We start from the raw sequence: 20,891 nt of genomic DNA on the forward strand, positions 1-20,891 counted from the left end.
TCTGCAGGTGTGAGGGCAGCATGCAGAGACAGACTGGTTGCCCCTGCACCTAGGGGCCACAGGGACCTGGCAGCCACTTCCTGTGTGCTGTAGAAAATGCTGCAGGGACCCTGCAACCCCACCCGCACCCTAACCCCCTACCCTAGCCCGGAGTCCCTTCCTGCACCCAAACTCCTGCCTGGAGCCCACACCTTGCAATCCCCCTACTCTCCAACCCATGCCCTAGTCCTGAGCCCTCTCTTGCACTCCAAACCCCACACTCCAGAGCCCACACCCCCTACCACAGTCCAGAGCCCTCTCCATCACTGAAAACCCCTCATCCATGGCCTCGCCCCAGAGCCCGCAACCCAGCTGGAGCCCTCACCCATCTCCCATACCCCAACTCCCTGCCCCAGCCTGGTGAAAGTGAGTGAGGGTGGGGCAGAGTGAGCAATGGAGGGAGGATGGAGCAAGCAGGGGGTGGGACCTCAGAGAAGGAGTGGGCAGGGGTGTTCCATTTTGTGCAATTTGAAAGTAGATAACCCTAGATGGGGCAGGAGCTGTGGCTAGATGCAGAGCAGGAATGAGGGCAGAGACTAGCTGGACTAGGGTCAGAAGGCAAAGTGGAACAGTGGTGGGGGTCGGAGAGGGACTGAGAGGGCAGAGCTGGGTCTGATGTGGAGCAAGACTGGGAGATGAATGGGATTGGAAGCGGAGCTGGTTTGGGGGCAAGCAGGGCTCGAAGTGTGGCACTCCCTGCATCCCAGGGGAGCTGGCCCCAGCCCTGCCATGCACTCCCCCCAAACATTCTTCTGCACCCCTCTAGGGGTCATGCCCCACAGTTTGAGAACCACTGACCTATGGCAATAAATGAATAACAAAACAAAACCTGCATCTATTTGACTTCCCCATGTCTTACTTTTAAATGTGCAGAAGATATTTGAATCAATAATTAAACCTTAGCAGAAGTCTGTAATTCACCACAATTCCACTGAGATACTGCTCACTAAAAACTGACCCTGTTAAAGTCCACACATTTCTTTCCTACTTTCAAACTTCATTTTTTAAGAAACTCACTAGATGTTAAATACCAAGGCATCAATTATTGTAACACTATGGAGGATTCATTTAGTCAGGTCCAGTAAAATGCACAGTTCCTATTCTGTGTAAACAGACTAGAAAAATGTGGTCTAGATAAAGCTACTCTACTGGTTAAAAGACCTTACTCAAAGAGTCGTTGTGAATGGTTCACTATCAAACTGCTAGGGCATATCTAGTGACTTGAATAATGGAATGGAGAATATGTTTATGAAATTTTCAGATGACACCAAACTGGGAGGTATTCTAAGCACTTTGGAGGCTAGGATTGGAATTCCAAATGATCTTGACAAATTGGAGAATTGGTTTGAAATAATTTCAATAGAGATGAAAAGTCAATAAAGAAAAGTACAAAGTACTCCACTTAGGAAGGAAAAATCAAATGTATATCTACAAAATAGGGACTAATTAGTTAAGCAGTAGCACTGCTGAACAATATTTAGGGGTTATAGTGAATCATAATAGTACCCTCGGTTAAGCAGTTGCTAGAAAGTTTCATATTCTGGAATATATCAACAGAAGTGTTGTATGCAAGCCACAGGAGGTAATTGTTCTGCTCTGCCTTGGCACTGGTGAGGCCTCAGTATTATGTCTAGTTTTGGGCACCCCAGTTTAGGAAAGATGTGGTCAAATTAGAGAGAGTCAAGTAGAAAGCAACAAAAATGATAAAAGTTTTAGAAAATATGATACTAATAGGAAAGGTTAAAAGACTGGGCATGTTCAGTCTTGAGAAATGACTACTGAGGGAGGACCTGATAAGTCTTGAAATATGTCAAGGCTGTTATGAAGAGGACTGTGATCAATTGTTCTCCATGTCCACTGAAGGCAGGACAAGAAGTATGGGCTTAACCTGCTGCAAGGGAGATTTAGGTTAGAATTTAAGAAAAACTTTCTAACTGTAGGGATAGTTTAGTACTAAATTAGGTTTCCAAGGGATGCTGTGGAATTCTCATCATTGGAGGTTTTTAAGAACAGTTTGGACAAACAGCTGTTAGGACTGGACTGGTCTATTTATACTAATTATAATTGCATGGGGAGGGGGAGAATGGACTCTCAAGGTCTCTTCTAGCCCTACATTTCTATGATATCCAGGTTCAAATTATCACTCTGCCTGATACAGGGCAGGGACTTGAACCTAGGTGTTCCACCTCCCTGGTACCCAAATTATACCAAGTCATTGGATATTCTCATGTGAGTGTCTCAGTGTCTCCTACTGAAGTTGTTTTACTTTGTGTAAATGATTAAATATTCAATTAGTAAGAGAGAGATAATGACTGTCTAGCCCAGTGGTCAGGGCACTCACATGTGCAGTCAGAAATCTTTGTTTAAGTGCCTGCTCCAAATCAGGCAGGGAGGAATTTGAACCTGTCTTCCACATTTCAGGTAACTATTTGAGTATAAAAGAGTGTGGTGTTTGTTGTACTACTATTACCACCACCCCTTCTTGCTAACTTGGGGCTCAGGATTCCACTGAGTGACAGGAAGCTTTAAACTGAGTCACTGCAATGCCTAACGGCTAGAGTCACAAAGGGATTAAGCTGCCTAACTACCATTTAGAACCTAAATCCTAGAATCAGGCTCCACAAGTATTCATAAAACCCCCACTCAGCTGCCGCTGAACCCTGTAGGCACCTAACTCACTCGGTTCCTAAGGTTTTGTAGAAAAAGCTCCCTAGACATGTTTCTGCTTCATAGCATGCACACTGCTGCCCTCCAGTTACCTAAGCCCCAGTGCAATGCACAAATGGGAGGAAGACAGGTAATTATCCACCTAACTCAGTGAGGCAGAGCCACTAAGCACCTCTGACTGGGCTCGGCATGTGAGCTTACTAGGAGCAGCAGCAGAAGCTCCCTCATAAATTTTAGCCCAGGTACTCACCTGGGATGTAGGAAAATGAAACAGTCCCTGGGTCAGGGAGAGAGTGAGCATACAGGCAGGAGACTGATTCAGTAGCCTGATGGTTAGCACACTGAGGTGAGAGACTCTGGGTTCAGGCCTCCTGCTCCAATTATTCTTTCCTTATTTATCCAAAGTAGAACAGCTTTAACAGGAGAGATTGAACAAGCCCCAGCTCACAATATTCCCTAATTCAGTGGTTTGAGCACACAGGTGATAGGTGGCTGATCCCTGTTCAGATTCCATCTCCTCTCTCCCCGACCCCAAGGTGAAAGGGAAACTCAAATTGGGGATCTCCCACATCCCAGTAGCCTAACCACTGCACTAAAAGTTTTGAGGAAGCACCTCCTCCCCTCCACCTGAACAGTGTAGGTACCTAATTCAGAGAGAGAGAGGCTTTGCTGCTCATGGAGGTGGAGTTATTAACTTGGCGTAGAGGAGCAGCTACATCGGGGGAGTGAAATTTAGACATTCCCATAGTTAGGTCACTATAAGCTGCCTTCCATTGACCTAACTATGTAGTGTAAATCACGCTTTAGAATCTCAAGGAGAGGGGGGCACCTACCTCCAGCCTGGGCTTGGTAACTGAACTCGCTGAGCAGGGTGGGACACGGGACATACCCTGTCATAACCTAGTAAGTTTGTGTCTGAGTTCCTTGTCTGTCTGCCTGCCTCTCTCTCAGCTTTGAGAAGTAATTTCTGTTTCCTGCTTTTTAATCTTCTGTTTCAAAGTTGTGAGTACAGAGATCATAAAAACAATAAGGGTTATTGTTTTTCTTTTGTATTTACATGTTTATAGTTGCTGGAGTGCTTTAATTTGTATTCTTTTTGAATAAGGCTGTTTATTCATATTTCTGTTAAGCAATTGACCCTGTATTTGTTACCTTAATACAGAAAGACCATTTGTATGTACTTTTCTTTCTTTTTTATATAAAGCTTTCTTTTAAGACCTGTTGGAGTTTTTCTTTAATGAGGAACTCCAGGGAAAGTGAGTCTGTACTCACCAGGGAATTGGTGGGAGGAAGAAGTCAGGGGGACATCTGTGTGGGTTAGATGTACTAGCCTGACTTTGCATACCCTCTGGGTGAAGAGGGAAGTAATTCTGTTTTCCAGGACCGGGGAACGGGGAGGGTGGAGTCCCTCTGTTTAGACTCACGAAGTTTGCTTCTGTGTATCTCTCCAGGAACACCTGGGGGGGGGGAGAAGGGAAAAGGTTTATTTCCCTTTGTTGTGAGACTCAAGGGATTTGGGTCTGGGGGTCCCCAGGGAAAGTTTTTGGGGGGACCAGAGTGCCCCAAAACACTCTAATTTTTTGGGTGGTGGCAACAAGTACCAGGTCCAAGCTGGTAACTAAGCTTGGAGGTTTTCATGCTAACCCCCATATTTTGGACGCTAAGATCCAAATCTGGGACTAGGTTGTGACAAAAGGTTGTCATCTGCTTCCTGGTCAGTCTGGAACTGTTCCCTTGAGGCTGGGGTCACCAGTTCTTCCTCAGACTGTGGACTTGGGCTTGGTCCCTCTGGAAGCGATGTAGGTGATGGGGTTGTTTCCGTTCCCGGTGAACCGCTCTCCGCTGGTGCACCTGAGGGTATTTCAGGCTCGGGCTGAGCCTTTTGGGTATGGCTGTCTTTTGCTTCTGCCAGTTCTGGCTCGCTGGCGCCCTCTGGCGTTGAGTTTGAAGATGTGGTTGCACTTGCTGGTGCTGGTTGCTGTTCCAGTTCCGGGCGTGGGACTGGAGGTGCTGTGGCTGTTTCAGTGGTTGGCATGGAATCCGGGTCCACTACCTCTGTCTGGGTCTCTGTTAACACAGACGGGGCGTCTGTGGACTGCTCAGGAACAGGAATGGGTCTAGAAGCTTGCCTGGTTTAGCTACGTGTAACCATTCTCACTCTCTTGGCCCGCTTCACCTGGTTGGCCAAGTTTTCCCCCAGTAGCATGGGGATAGGATAATTGTCATAGACTGCAAAAGTCCACATTCCTGACCAGCCTTTGTACTGGACAGGCAGTTCAGCTGTAGGCAAGTCTACAGCTTGTGACATGAAGGGGTAAATTGTCACTTTGGCCTTTGGATTGATGAATTTGGGGTCAACGAAGGATTGGTGGATAGCTGACACTTGTGCCCCCATGTCTCTCCACACAGTAACCTTCTTTCCGCCCACTCTCAAATTTTCCCTCCGCTCCAAGGGTATTTGAGAGGCATCTGGGCCTGGGGATCTTTGGTGTGATGGTGGTGTAATGAATTGCACTCGCATGGTGTTCTTTGGACAGTTGGCCTTGATATGTCCCAGTTCATTACACTTAAAGCATCTTCCATCTGATGGGTCACTGGGCCGAGGTGAGTTACTGGAGACTGGTGAGGTGGAAGAATAGGGCGTCTGTGGCTTTACTTGGGTTGTATGTGGGGTCTTTGGCTGTCCTCGGTTGTAGGGTTTATGGTCGGTGTGCCCCCTGGGGTATTCGTTCCCCTTGACAGTAGCTTTCTTGCTTTCTGCCACTTCCATCCATCTGGCTCCAATCTCCCCCGCCTCAGCGAGATTTTTGGGTTTTCCATCTTGTATGTACCGTGTTATGTCCTCAGGAACACCATCCAAGAACTGCTCCATTTGTATGAGGAGGTGCAGTTCTTCCAAGGTTTTAACATTGTGTCCTGATATCCAGGCCTCATAATTTTTCCCAACGTAGTAGGCGTGTTTGGGAAATGACACATCTGGTTTCCACTTTTGGGTTCTGAAACGCCGACGGGCATGATCCGGGGTTATCCCCATTCTGTATCTGGCCTTGGTTTGAAAAAGTTTATAGTCGTTCATGTTCTCCTTAGGCATTTCAGCTGCCACCTCTGCTAAAGGTCCACTGAGCTGTGGCCTCAATTCAACCATGTACTGGTCTTCAGGGATGTGGTACCCAAGACAGGCTCTTTCAAAATTTTCCAAGAAGGCCTCGGTGTCATCACCTGCCTTGTAGCTGGGAAATTTCCTGTGCTGTGGAATCATAATTGGGGAAGGGTTGTTAGGATTGGCTGGAGCCTGTTGCTTAGCCTTTTCTAATTCCAGGGTCTGGCGGTGTGCCTCCCTCTGGAGTTCTATCTGTCTTTTGTGGGCTGCCTCTTCTTCTTCTTGTTTCCTTCTGTGTGCCACCTCTTCTTCTTCTAGTTTCCTTTTGTGGGCTGCCTCTTTGGCTGCTTGTTCTCTTTTGTAGGCTGCCAGTTTGATGCTTTCTTCCTTTTCTTTCAGCTCCACCTCTTTTTGTCTTTTTTCCAGTTGTCGCCTGTGTTCAGCTTCTTTGATTTGTTCTTCAGCCGCCATTTTTGTATTGGAAGGCATGGTTCCTGTTTTCTTGTGTTGGGGTGCCCTCTGGTGTTTGTTGTCTGAACTGCAGGCTCTGTTGCCTCCTGGCGTCTGCCTAGCAACAGTGCCTTTTTCCCTTTCTTTCTTTAGCTAGTCTTTTCAATGTAAAGTAAACCGGAAAAACCACTTTATTTGCTTGTATATAGTGCTGGTATTTGCCTCCTAATGGGAGAGCTATTGTGTGACAAAAGACCCTTAACAGTCTCTTAATGGTTGCTTGCTTAATACGCAAGCCACAGCTGCCAGAGAGAGCAGAAAAAAAAATTCTCTCTGGTTCCCTTTTAAACCCAAACCCTCTCTGCTAAAAAGCCCCTAGCAGAGGAAAGAAAAATATAATATTCCTACTGGCTTCTGGATTCTGTCCATCCCACCACTGCACACCATGTCATAACCTAGTCCCAGATTTGGACCTTAGCGTCCAAAATATGGGGGTTAGCATGAAAACCTCCAAGCTTAATTACCAGCTTGGACCTGGTACTGCTGCCACCACCCAAAAAATTAGAGTGTTTTGGGGCACTCTGGTCCCCCCAAAAACCTTCCCTGGGGACCCCAAGACCCAAATCCCTTGAGTCTCACAACAAAGGGAAATAAACCTTTTCCCTTCCCCCCCTCCAGGTGCTCCTGGAGAGATACACAGAAGCAACCTCCGTGAATCTAAGCAGAGGGAGTCCACGCTCCCTAATTCCAGTCCTGGAACAAACAGCACTTCCCTCTTCACCCAGAGGGAATGCAAAATCAGGCTAGTAAATCTAACACACCCAGATTTCCCCCCTGACTTCTTCCTCCCACCAATTCCCTGGTGAGTACAGACTCAATTTCCCTGAAGTTCCTCCACTAAAGAAAAACTCCAACAGGTCTTAAAAGAAAGCTTTATATAAAAAAGAAAGAAAAATACATAAAAATGGTCTCTCTGTATTAAGGTGACAAATACAGGGTCAATTGCTTAAAAGAAATATGAATAAACAGCCTTATTCAAAAGAATACAATTTAAAGCACTTCAGCAACTATAGACATGTAAATACAAAACAAAAAACCAACTTTGTACTCACAACTTGGAAACAGAAGATTAGAAAGCAGGAAATAGAAAAAATCCTTCTCTAGCTGAGAGAGATTCAGGCAGAAGACCCAGAACAAAAGACTCACACACAAAAAAACCTCCACCCAGAGTTGAAAAAATCCTGTTTCCTGATTGGTCCTCTGGTCAGGTGCTTCAGGTGAACGAGACATTAACCCTTAGCTATCTGTTTATGACATACCCCTTGCCTTGGCATCTTCCATTGGCTATGTTAGACAGAGAGCTGCCTAGCAGGCTGGATTTTACGAATCCCACTCTTAGGCCTTGTCTACACTTGTGGCAGCATGTAGGGGACATGTAGCTACACACCACAGTGAAAAACAGGCTCCATCCACACTCACTGTAGTGTGTAGCTATATGCCTCAGTGAAAGCAGCGTGGAAAGGGTCTGGCAGCAGGACATTATACTGCTAAAAATAGCAGGCACTGCATAGGTATTTAAAGAGCGGTGTAGGGTGTGACGGGTTGAATCACAGAACCCCCCTTGGAAGCTGCCACCTGATGTGCCAAGACTACTCCTGCCCATTTTCCTGCCCTGTCAGCTTAGGACTTCAGTGCCCTGCCTAGTTTGAGCCAGACTTCCTAGCCTGCCGCAAACCCAGCCCCAGGTCTGAACCATGTCTCCTAACAGCTGTAGGCTTGACTGAAAGCACCTTACAGAAGTGAAATTATCTTTTAACACTCAGATGCCCAACTCCCAATGAGGTCTAAACCCCAAATAAATCTGTTTTACCCTGTGTAAAGCTTATACAGGGTAAACTCATAAATTCTTTGCTCTCTATAACATTGATAGAGAGAGATGCACAGCTGTTTGCCCACCCAGGTATTTACACATATTTGAGTTAATTAATAAGTTAAAAAGTGATTTTATTAAATACAGAAAGTAGGATTTAAGTGGTTCCATGTAGTAACAGACAAAACAAAGTAAATCACCAAGCAAAATAAAATAAAACACGCAAATCTATGTCTAGTCAAACTGAATACAGATAATCTCACCCTTAGAGAGTTTTTCCCTCAGACTGGACACCTTCCAGGCCTGGGCACAATTCTTTCCCCTGGTACAGCTCTTGTTCCAGATCAGGTGGTAGCTAGGGGATTCTTCCTGATGGCTCTCCCCTTGCTTCTGTTCCACTAGTTTATATATCTTTTGTATAAGGCGGGAATCCTTTGTCCCTCTCTGGGTTCCCACCCCCTCTATCTTAAGGGAAAGACATCAGGTTAAAGATGGATTCCAGTTCAGGTGACATGATCACATGTTACCATAAGACTCCAAGCCTTCATTCCTCCCAGCCTCACTCACAGGAAGGCTTGCCTGCAAACAGAGCCATCCACAGTCAATTGTCCTGGTTGATGGGAGCCATCAAGATTCCAGACCATCATTAATGGCCCACGCTTTGCATAATTACAATAGGGCCTCAGAGTTATATTTCATATTTCTAGTTTCAGATTCAAGAGTGATACATTTATACAAATAGGATGATCACACTCAGTAGATTATAAGCTTTGAATTGATACCTTACAAGAGACTTTTGCATGAAGCATATTCCAGGTACATGATATTCTCTCATTAGCATATATTTATAAAATCATATAGAGTGCAACATCACAATAGGTATATGACCTAAGGTTCTGGTATGTCTGTATGCTACTTGCCTAAGCAATGCCTCACATTTTGCTATTTATACTCATGCTGGCTGGACATACAATGTGCTGCCGTAAGTGTAGATCTAGCCTTAGGCATCTGTCTTCCTCCATTGATTGCATAGGAAGCCTGAGCACCTAATGCAGGCTTTGTGAATCCTAGTGATTTTGTAGGCACCTGCGTTCCTTTCTGAGCCTAGCTCTAAGTGCCCATCTATCAATACAATAGCAAAAAAAAAAAAATGCACACTTCACAGAGGCACTGCAGGACTTAAAAATGCACAATCAAACAAATATCTGTGCCCCAGGAAATTCACACCTATGCAATCTAGTCCTGACTTTTTAATTTAGAAAAACAGATTATTCATGCAATATATGAAGTATGCACAGTAAAAACTAGAGAAGGTAGGAAATGCAACTTGGCTACATTCCCAAATATAACAACTCCTATTCCTGTTTTTATCATTAAATATATTAGGAGCAGATCTCACAAGCATGCAAGCATATGAGTATTGCCAACCCCATGAGTATGTCAGCCCCTCCTCCATCATGAAATTAGCTTTAAAAGTCAGCATAATAACCTTAGTCCCAGATTTGGACCTTAGCGTCCAAGATATGGGGGTTAGCATGAAAACCTCCAAGCTTAGTTACCAGCTTGGACCTGGTACTTGCTGCCACCACCCAAAAAATTAGAGTGTTTTGGGGCACTCTGGTCCCCCTGAAAAACCTTCCCTGGGGACCCCAAGACCCAAATCCCTTGAGTCTCACAACAAAGGGAAATAATCCTTTTTCCCTTCCCCCCTCCAGGTGCTCCTGGAGAGATACACAGACACAAGCTCTGTGAACCCAAACAGAGTGAATCTCCCTCTCTGTTCCCAATCCTGGAAACAAAAAGTACTTTCCTATTCCCCCCAGAGGGAATGCAAAAATCAGGCTAGCAATCCAACACACAGATTTCCCCGATTCCTTCCTCCCACCAATTCCCTGGTGAGTACAGACTCAATTTCCCTGAAGTAAAGAAAAACTCCAACAGGTCTTAAAAGAAAGCTTTATATAAAAAGAAAGAAAAATAAGTACAAATGTTCTCTCTGTATTAGATGATACAACACAGGGTCAATTGCTTAAAAGAATATTGAATAAACAGCCTTATTCAAAAAGACTACAAATCAAAGCACTCCAGCACTTATATTTATGCAAATACCAAAGAAAAGAAAACCATAGAACTTACTATCTGATCTCTTTGTCCTTACACTTAGAAACAGAAGACTAGAAAGTAGAGCTACTTCTCCAAAGCTCAGAGAAGGCAGGCAGGCAGACAAAGACCTTAGACACTCAAATCCCTCCACCCAAAGTTGAAAAAATCCGGTTTCCTGATTGGTCCTCTGGTCAGGTGCTTCAGGTGAAAGAGACATTAACCCTTAGCTATCTGTTTATGACAAGCAGGTTTAAACGAATAATAATAAAGGAGTGGTTTTTATTTGCCTTCTGATTTTTGAACCTCAGTGTTCATGTTTTCAAGCTTTTTTCCTAGAAACTTATTTTTGTTTTAAATCAAAGCTGACCTAATCTACATGCCTCCAGCAAACAATGCTTTACGAAAAACACCGAATATCACCATACTCAAGATAAATCATGGGAGTTAGCAATACAGACAAACTAGAGGCAAAAAACATCTTGTTGTATTATCATAAGGACCAACCCCAGGGCACTGTACAAACACAGAACTAAAAGTCCCTGCTCCAAGGAGCTTACAGTCTTAAGTATAAGACAAGAGACAGATGGGGAGAGTACAAGGAAACAGAAACAATATTGATCAGCCTGATAGGCTTATTCCCCTCCGGTTATTTAAGCTATGTCTACACTTGGTGCTGGGGAAGCGATTCTCAGCTCAAGTAGCTATATCTGCACTAGCTGTCATGGAGCTAGTGTCCCAAAAATTGTAATGTAGCTGCAGTAGCACAGGCAGTGTGAGCAGCAGTACCGGCTAGCTGCCCTGAGTACAAACACATCTGGACCCTGTGGGTATGTACTCAGCACAGCTAGTGTGTGCTGCAGCTCACTGCTGCCTATGCTACTGTGGCTACACTACTGTTTTTAGCACAGTAGCTTGGTGAGAACTAGCACAAGTATATCTGCCTCGGCTGGGAATCACACACCCGGCTCCAAGTGTAGACTTAGCCTTACTATATGCATTTAAGTGCAAATTGTATATAGTCAGTTTTGCGGTAGTGTTTCTCCTGTGAAATCATCTCCCTCAGTTCTGCAGAGTGATGCCTGCAGCAAGACTTTTTTCCTGTGTAGAGTTGTATTGATTTAACTGGGATTCTGAATGAATACAAAGGTCCATCTGCAGGCAGTACTTGTCAGTGTGCGGGCCATAGATTCCGAGGGCTGGCTGGCACAACCCATTAGGTGACCTAGGCGGTCGCCTAGGGCACTAACATTTAGGGGGCTGCGACCACAGCGGTGGGACCTTCCGCCATGTCTGTTGGGGGCGGCATTTCGGGGGCAGAAACTTCCGCCGCCTAGGGCAGCAAAAAAGCTGGCGGCGCTCCTGTAGATTCCTATTCTGGAAGCAGTTGTCTATGTGCTGAACTTTATATAAACGAATAGTCTCATTGAACTCAATGGATAAAGTGAAAAATGTGTATAAGAGTTTGCAAGGTTAGGACTTTGTTCAGTTACCTCTCTGTGGAAGAGTGACAGCAAACAGCAATAGTAAAAAGAGAACCATTTAAATAACCAGGAAAATGTGACTGTAAAACCACAAATATTGTCACAGAGACTTGGAGCTGGTAAAGTCCATGAAACTAATAAACCTTTTAATTGACTAGATGTCAAGTGGATGGTGTTCCTTCAGTGTATACTGCATGTATATCAGATATATATTATATACATTGATCGGTTCAGAGGGCAATAGAAGTAAGATATTACCTGAAGGGAAAAATATTTCTGAGATGTTTGTATATTGCCTGAAGCTGAAGCTTGAGAGCAATATGTACAATCAAAGAAACCAGTTTTACCAGAAGGTATTTTTTGGTTGGTTTACTATCATACTGATGACATCCAGAAATTGCGGGAGGTGGTTAACACCCTTGATTACTGCTTTTGGCATACGTTAAGCCAATGGAGGGTCATCGGCAGGAGAGTTCTGAAGAAGACCAGGCCTGGAGATTTCTCCTGGATGCAGGGAGATACACTACAAGGTGTTCCCTTCCTTCTTCATCTCCCCAGTTCCTGCTTTTTCAACTCCTTGTTGTCCCAGGCCTTTCTTCCTATGTCCCTTTTCTGCCTTGTCATTGCCTAAAAGAGTAACATATTTTTGTTGCTCTTTAGCCACATGGTACCACTAAGTTATAGCAAAAGTAGCTCTTTGCTGAATTGGTTAGTTTTCTTTTTCTGGGCTTTTCCTTTTATTTTCTAAAGGAGAAAATAAATGAAAATGCAACACTACATTAAACTTGCACAGATAAGCACCCAACAGTCTGGCAGTCCCAAAATTAAGGTTGAGTAAATATCTTTTTTCAAATGCATTATGATAACCTGTGATCACACAACTAAAAGCTATCACAATGTAATAAGTGGAAAAGGGCAGAGTTAAGATTGTATGTTCAACTCTGACATTCACATTTCATGACTTTTCAGTGCTTAACTGTACAACCTTGACATTGCATTAGTTTGGGATTTAATACCTTTCAGATCTGGTCTGTTGGACAAGAAGCTGTGTCAAAGCAATTTGGTGCTGCAATGTTTATGTATAAATGAATTGTGTGCCTGATCATGAAAGTGTATAATTATTGTGAATTAAGTAGTTAATGGAATAATAAGTGGATCAGAGTTGTGTTCTGTATATGGCATGTCTCCCTGCTTCGAAGTATGTGTTACAGTTTATAATGGGCGTCTCTTACAATGTTTGAGGGCTGCATAAGCACCCCCAAAGTGTGTAGGCTTATTCAAAGCTAATCCAAATCTCTAGAGCCTGCAAATGTCCCAAGAGTAAGCTCTCCCAAAATGTCTGGTACTTTTGTTTGGGCCAGAATTAAACAAAAGGGGAAACCTATCACAATCTGTCTATTTCAGTTCATGCAGAAAAGCTAAAACCACAACACGGGAAAGTTAAAATTACTTGGTTGGAGAAATTAACTGAACAGGTAGAGACCAGGCCTAGTGGATGATCAGAGGAATGGAAATCCTATCTTACTGGAGAAGACTAAAAGAGCTTGGCTTGCTTAGCCTAATAAAATGAAACCTAAGAGGGTGATATGATTGCTTTCTATAAAAACAACACATGCGCTACACCTGAGAGGAAGAAGAGCTTATTAAGATAAAGACAATGTTGGAACAAGCACAAATAGGTATCACCTGGCCATGAATAAAGTTAGACTGGAAATTAGATAAAGGTTTCTAACTGTCAGTGGAGTGAGGTTGTGGAACAGCCTTCCAGTTAGGTTTTTATGCCTCCCACTACTCCTAACTAGTTTTACAATGGAGCCTGATAAGTTTAAGGATGGATTTATAGATTGGGGTTGCCTGTGACTTCAGGTAATGGAATTCTGTGACCCAGGAAGCAGGATAGGTTATGGGTGATCTGCCTATTTGAAAGGATGATACAGAAACTGGCTGGGGCAGATATGTGCAGACTGGCCTGTGAAATGCAATCTTTGAGCATGGTAGTTAAGCATCTGAAAGCTAGCTATTAATCTTCATTAAGAGTATTTGTGTCCTTAATGGACCATCTCTTAGAGAAAGCAGCAAGTCCAAATGTAAGGTGTCTGGGGAAAACTGGTTTGGAATGTAAGGTAGAGGCTCTGGATTAAGGGAGGCATGTCTGGATATGAAAGCTAACCCTGCTGAAGGTGTTTCATAACAGAGAATTCTTTACATGTGACATAACCTTAGTCCCAGATTTGGACCTTAGCGTCCAAAATATGGGGGTTAGCATGAAACCTCCAAGTTAGTTACCAGCTTGGACCTGGTACCTGCTGCCACCACCCAAAAAATTAGAGTGTTTTGGGGCACTCTGGTCCCTCTGAAAAACCTTCCCTGGGGACCCCAAGACCCAAATCCCTTGAGTCTCACAACAAAGGGAAATAATCCTTTTTCCCTTCCCCCCTCCAGATGCTCCTGGAGAGATACACAGACATAAGCTCTGTGAAACTACACAGAGTGACTCCCCCTCTCTGTTTCCAGTCCTGGAAGCAAAAAGTACTTTCCTATTCCCCCAGAGGGAATGCAAAATTAGGCTAGCAATCCAACACACAGATCTCCCCTTGACTTCTTCCTCCCACCAATTCCCTGGTGAGTACAGACTCAATTTCCCTGAAGTAAAGAAAAACTCCAACAGGTCTTAAAAGAAAGCTTTATATAAAAAGAAAGAAAAATACATACAAATGTTCTCTCTGTATTAGATGATACAACACAGGGTCAATTGCTTAAAAGAATATTGAATAAACAGCCTTATTCAAAAAGAATACAAATCAAAGCACTCCAGCACTTATATTCATGCAAATACCAAAGAAAAGAAACCATATAACTTACTAGCTGATCTCTTTGTCCTTACACTTAGAAACAGAAGACTAGAAAGTAGAACTACTTCTCCAAAGCTCAGAGAAAGCAGGCAGACGACAAAAGACAAAAGACTCAGACACTCAATTCCCTCCACCCAAAGTTGAAAAAATCCGGTTTCCTGATTGGTCCTCTGGTCAGGTGCTTCAGGTGAAAGAGACATTAACCCTTAGCTATCTGTTTATGACACGCCCCCCAAATTGCAGACAGTGGGGAAGCTCACTGGCGGCGATTTCCTTCTAGAACTTGAAAATAAACAGATTAATACAACACATACACCTTTACCTATACTCCTAAGTATATAACTAACAGACTTCTACATTTTAAGAACACTTTTTAACTACTGAATTGTGGGAAACTCTCACGGGAGAGTGCATCAGCTACTTTGTTAGAAGCTCCTGTGATGTGTTGAATTTCAAAATCAAAATCTTGGAGAGCTAAACTGCAACGAAGAAGTTTCTTGTTGTTCCCCTTGGCAGTATGAAGCCACTTTAGTGCAGCATGGTCAGTTTGTAGTTGGAACCGCCGTCCCCAAACATATGGGCGTAGCTTTTTCAGGGCGTACACAATGGCATAGCATTCCTTTTCACTGACTGACCAGTGACTTTCCCTCTCAGACAGTTTCTTGCTGAGAAACACGACAGGATGGAAGTTGTGATATGTTGCTTCCTGCATGAGCACTGCTCCTATACCACGCTCAGATGCATCTGTGGTTACTAGGAATGGCTTGTCAAAGTCCGGGGCCCTGAGCACAGGGTCAGACATGAGCATCGCCTTAAGCTGGGTAACGGCCTTTTGACACTCATCAGTCCACTTAACGGCATTTGGCTGGGTCTTTTTGGTCAGGTCGGTCAATGGGGCAGCGATTTGGCTGTAGTGTGGTACAAATCGCCTGTAGTATCCAGCCAAGCCTAAGAAGGATTGGACCTGTTTCTTTGACCTTGGGACAGGCCACTTTTGGATAGCATCCACCTTGGCCTGTAGGGGGTTTATGGTTCCTCGACCCACCTGGTGCCCCAGGTAAGTCACTCTGTTTTGGCCTATTTGACACTTTTTGGCCTTAACAGTTAGTCCTGCCTGCCTGATGCGCTCAAAGACCTTTTCCAGGTGTAGTAGGTGTTCGGGCCAGGAGTCTGAAAAAATGGCCACATCATCGAGGTAGGCAACTGCAAATTCTCCCAGTCCAGCTAGTAGACCATCTACCAGCCTCTGGAAGGTGGCGGGTGCATTTTGAAGGCCGAAAGGAAGGACATTGAATTAATACACCCCCACATGGGTGACGAATGCTGACCTCTCTTTGGCAGGTTCATCTAGCGGTACTTGCCAGTACCCCTTGGTTAAGTCTATTGTAGAGATGAACTGGGCACGTCCCAACTTCTCCAATAGCTCATCGGTGCGTGGCATTGGATAGTTGTCCGGACGAGTTACAGCATTTAGCTTACGGTAGTCCACGCAAAAGCGTAGTTCCCCATCTGGTTTGGGTACCAGAACCACTGGAGATGCCCATGCACTGGTAGATGAGCGGATTATACCCATCTGTAGCATGTTTTGGATCTCCCGTTCTATAGCAGCTTGGGCATGAGGAGACACTCGGTAGGGTGGGGTTCTGATTGGGTGAGCATTACCTGTATCAATGGAGTGGTATGCCCGTTCAGTCCGTCCTGGGGTGGCTGAGAACAATGGGGCGAAGCTAGTGCACAGCTCCTTGATTTGTTGCCGCTGCAGACGTTCCAGGGTGGTTGAGAGGTTCACCTCTTCCACGCCACCGTCTTTTTTACCGTCGTAGTAGACACCGTCAGGCCACTCAGCATCATCTCCCTGGACTGTAAACTGACAAACCTGTAAATCTCTGGAATAGAAAGGCTTGAGAGAATTAACATGGTACACTTTAGGCTTTAGTGAGGAATTGGGAAATGCTATGAGGTAGTTTACAGCTCCCAGGCGCTCTTGGACCGTGAATGGCCCTTCCCATGATGCTTCCATCTTATGGGCCTGTTGCGCCTTCAAGACCATAACCTGGTCTCCTACCTTGAAGGAACGTTCTCTGGCATGTCTGTCATACCAGGCCTTTTGCTCTTCTTGAGCATCCTTTAGGTTCTCTCTAGCAAGGGCTAAAGAGTGTCGGAGGGTGCTTTGTAGGTTGCTTACAAAGTCCAGAATGTTAGTTCCTGGAGAAGGCGTAAACCCCTCCCATTGCTGCTTCACCAACTGTAATGGCCCCTTAACCTCGTGACCATACACCAGTTCAAATGGTGAAAACCCTAAACTGGGATGTGGTACAGCCCTGTAGGCAAACAGCAACTGCTGCAACACTAGGTCCCAATTATTGGAGAATTCGTTGATGAATTTTCGTATCATGGCCCCCAAAGTTCCATTGAACCTTTCCACCAGGCCACTGGTTTGATGGTGGTATGGGGTGGCAACCAAGTGATTCACCCCAGGAGTTTCCCACAGTTTTTCCATGGTCCCTGCCAGGAAATTAGACCCTGAATCTGTAAGGATGTCAGAGGGCCAACCTACCCTGGCAAAGATGTCTGTTAGGGCCAGGCACACAGTGTTAGCCCTGGTGTTGCCTAGAGCTACTGCTTCTGGCCATCGGGTAGCAAAGTCCACTAAAGTCAGTACGTACTGCTTTCCTCTGGGCGTCTTTTTTGGGAAAGGGCCCAGAATATCCACAGCTACTCGCTGAAATGGGACCTCAATTATGGGGAGTGGCTGGAGAGGGGGCCTTGACCTGGTCTTGAGGCTTTCCCACTCTTTGGCATACCTCACAAGACCGGACATACTTGGCAACGTCCTTGCCCATCCCCTCCCAGTGGAAGGACTTCCCCAACCGGTCCTTGGTTCTGTTCACCCCAGCATGGCCACTGGGATGATCATGGGCTAAGCTTAAGAGCTTCCCCCGGTACTTAGTTGGAACCACCAACTGTTTTTGCGGCTGCCATTCTTCCCGGTGTCCACCAGAAAGAATTTCCTTGTATAAAAGTCCTTGGTCTATAACAAACCGGGATCGATTAGAAGAGCTGAGAGGCGGTGGGGTGCTACGTGCCGCCGCCCAAGCTTTCTGAAGGCTGTCATCTGCTTCCTGCTCAGTCTGGAACTGTTCCCTTGAGGCTGGGGTCACCAGTTCTTCCTCAGACTGTGGACTTGGGCTTGGTCCCTCTGGAAGCGATGTAGGTGATGGGGTTGTTTCCGTTGCTGGTGAACCGCTCTCCGCTGGTGCACCTGAGGGTATTTCAGGCTCTGGCTGAGCCTTTTGGGTATGGCTGTCTTTTGCTTCTGCCAGTTCTGGCTCGCTGGCGCCCTCTGGCGTTGAGTTTGAAGATGTGGTTGCACTTGCTGGTGCTGGTTGCTGTTCCAGTTCCGGGCCTGGGACTGGAGATGCTGTGGCTGTTTCAGTGGTAGGCATGGAATCCGGGTCCACTACCTCTGTCTGGGTCTCTGGTAACACAGACGGGGCCTCTGTGGACGGCTCAGGAACAGGAATGGGTCTGGAAGCTTGCCTGGTTTGGCTACGTGTAACCATTCCCACTCTCTTGGCCCGCCTCACCTGGTTGGCCAAGTCTTCCCCCAGTAGCATGGGGATAGGATAATTGTCATAGACTGCAAAAGTCCACATTCCTGACCAGCCTTTGTACTGGACAGGCAGTTGAGCTGTAGGCAAGTCTACAGCTTGTGACATGAAGGGGTAAATTGTAACTTTGGCCTTTGGGTTGATGAATTTGGGGTCAACGAAGGATTGGTGGATAGCTGACACTTGTGCCCCCGTGTCTCTCCACGCAGTAACCTTCTTTCCGCCCACTCTCAAATTTTCCCTTCGCTCCAAGGGTATTTGAGAGGCATCCGGGCCTGGGGATCTTTGGTGTGATGGTGGTGTAATGAATTGCACTCGCATGGTGTTCTTGGGACAGTTGGCCTTGATATGTCCCAGTTCATTACACTTAAAGCATCTTCCATCTGATGGATCACTGGGCCGAGGTGAGTTACTGGAGACTGGTGAGGTTGAAGGGTAGGGTATCTGTGGCTTTACTTGGGTGGTATGTGGGGTCTTTGGCTGTCCTCGGTTGTAGGGTTTATGGTCTGTGTGCCCCCTGGGGTAATCGTTCCCCTTGACAGTAGCTTTCTTGCTTTCTGCCAGTTCCATCCATTTGGCTCCAATCTCCCCCGCCTCAGCGATATCTTTGGGATTTCCATCTTGTATGTACCGTGTGATGTCTTCAGGAACACCATCCAAGAACTGCTCCATTTGTATGAGGAGGTTTAGTTCTTCCAAGGTTTGAATGTTGTTTCCTGTTATCCAGGCCTCATAGTTTTTTGCAATGTAGTAGGCGTGTTTGGGAAATGACACCTCTGGTTTCCACTTTTGGGTTCTGAAACGCCGACGGGCATGATCTGGGGTTATCCCCATTCTGTATCTGGCCTTGGTTTGAAAAAGTTTATAGTCATTCATTTGCTGCTTAGGCATTTCAGCTGCCACCTCTGCTAAAGGTCCACTGAGCTGTGACCTTAATTCTACCATGTACTGGTCTTCGGGAATGCTGTACCCAAGACAGGCTCTTTCAAAATTTTCCAAGAAGGCCTCGGTGTCATCCCCTGCCTTGTAGGTGGGAAATTTCCTGTGCTGTGGAGCAATATTTGGCGCCGGGTTGTTAGGGTTGGCTGGAGTCTGTTGCTTAGCCTTTTCTAATTCCATGGCCTGTTGGTGGGCTTCCCTCTGGAGTTCTATCTGTCTTCTGTGGGCTGCCTCTTCTTCTGCTTGCTTCCTTCTGTGGGCCACCTCTTCTTCTTCTTGCTTCCTTCTGTGGGCCAACTCTTCTTCTGCTTGCTTCCTTCGGTGGGCCACCTCTTCTTCTTCTATTTTTCTTTTGTGTGCTGCCTCTTTGATTTGTTCTTCTCTTTCTTTCATCTCCATTTGTCGCCTGTGTTCAGCTTCTTTGAATTGCTCTTCGGCCTTAATTTTTGCCTTAGAAGTCATGGTTCCTATTTTCTTGTGTTGGGGTGCCCTCCGGTGTTTATCTTCTGAACTGCAGGTTCTCTGTTGCCTCCTGAAGTCTGCCTAGCAACAGTGCTTTTTTCCCTTTCTCTCTCTAGCTAATGTTCAATGAAAGTAAACCAGAAAAACCACTTTATTTGCATGCATATAAGTGCTGGTACTTGCCTCCTAATGGGAGGGCTATTGCATGACAAAAGACCCTCAACAGTCTCTTAATGGCTTCTCGCTTAACATGCAAGCCACAAACTGCCAGAGAGAGCAGAAAAAAAAATTCTCTCTGGTTCCCTTTTAAAACCAACTGTTTCTCTCTGCTAAAAAGCCCTTAGCAGAGAAAAGAAAAATATAATATTCCTACTGGCTTCTGGATTCTGTCTATATCCCACCGGCTGCCACTCATGACATAACCTTAGTCCCAGATTTGGACCTTAGCGTCCAAAATATGGGGGTTAGCATGAAAACCTCCAAGCTTAGTTACCAGCTTGGACCTGGTACCTGCTGCCACCACCCAAAAAATTAGAGTGTTTTGGGGCACTCTGGTCCCTCTGAAAAACCTTCCCTGGGGACCCCAAGACCCAAATCCCTTGAGTCTCACAACAAAGGGAAATAATCCTTTTTCCCTTCCCCCCTCCAGATGCTCCTGGAGAGATACACAGACATAAGCTCTGTGAAACTACACAGAGTGACTCCCCCTCTCTGTTTCCAGTCCTGGAAGCAAAAAGTACTTTCCTATTCCCCCAGAGGGAATGCAAAATTAGGCTAGCAATCCAACACACAGATCTCCCCTTGACTTCTTCCTCCCACCAATTCCCTGGTGAGTACAGACTCAATTTCCCTGAAGTAAAGAAAAACTCCAACAGGTCTTAAAAGAAAGCTTTATATAAAAAGAAAGAAAAATACATACAAATGTTCTCTCTGTATTAGATGATACAACACAGGGTCAATTGCTTAAAAGAATATTGAATAAACAGCCTTATTCAAAAAGAATACAAATCAAAGCACTCCAGCACTTATATTCATGCAAATACCAAAGAAAAGAAACCATATAACTTACTAGCTGATCTCTTTGTCCTTACACTTAGAAACAGAAGACTAGAAAGTAGAACTACTTCTCCAAAGCTCAGAGAAAGCAGGCAGACGACAAAAGACAAAAGACTCAGACACTCAATTCCCTCCACCCAAAGTTGAAAAAATCCGGTTTCCTGATTGGTCCTCTGGTCAGGTGCTTCAGGTGAAAGAGACATTAACCCTTAGCTATCTGTTTATGACAACATGGCAAGGGGTTAGTATCTAATTAGCAAG

Source organism: Gopherus flavomarginatus, chromosome 4 (genome assembly GCF_025201925.1).
Source record: "Gopherus flavomarginatus isolate rGopFla2 chromosome 4, rGopFla2.mat.asm, whole genome shotgun sequence".
NCBI classification, from domain to species: domain Eukaryota; kingdom Metazoa; phylum Chordata; order Testudines; family Testudinidae; genus Gopherus; species Gopherus flavomarginatus.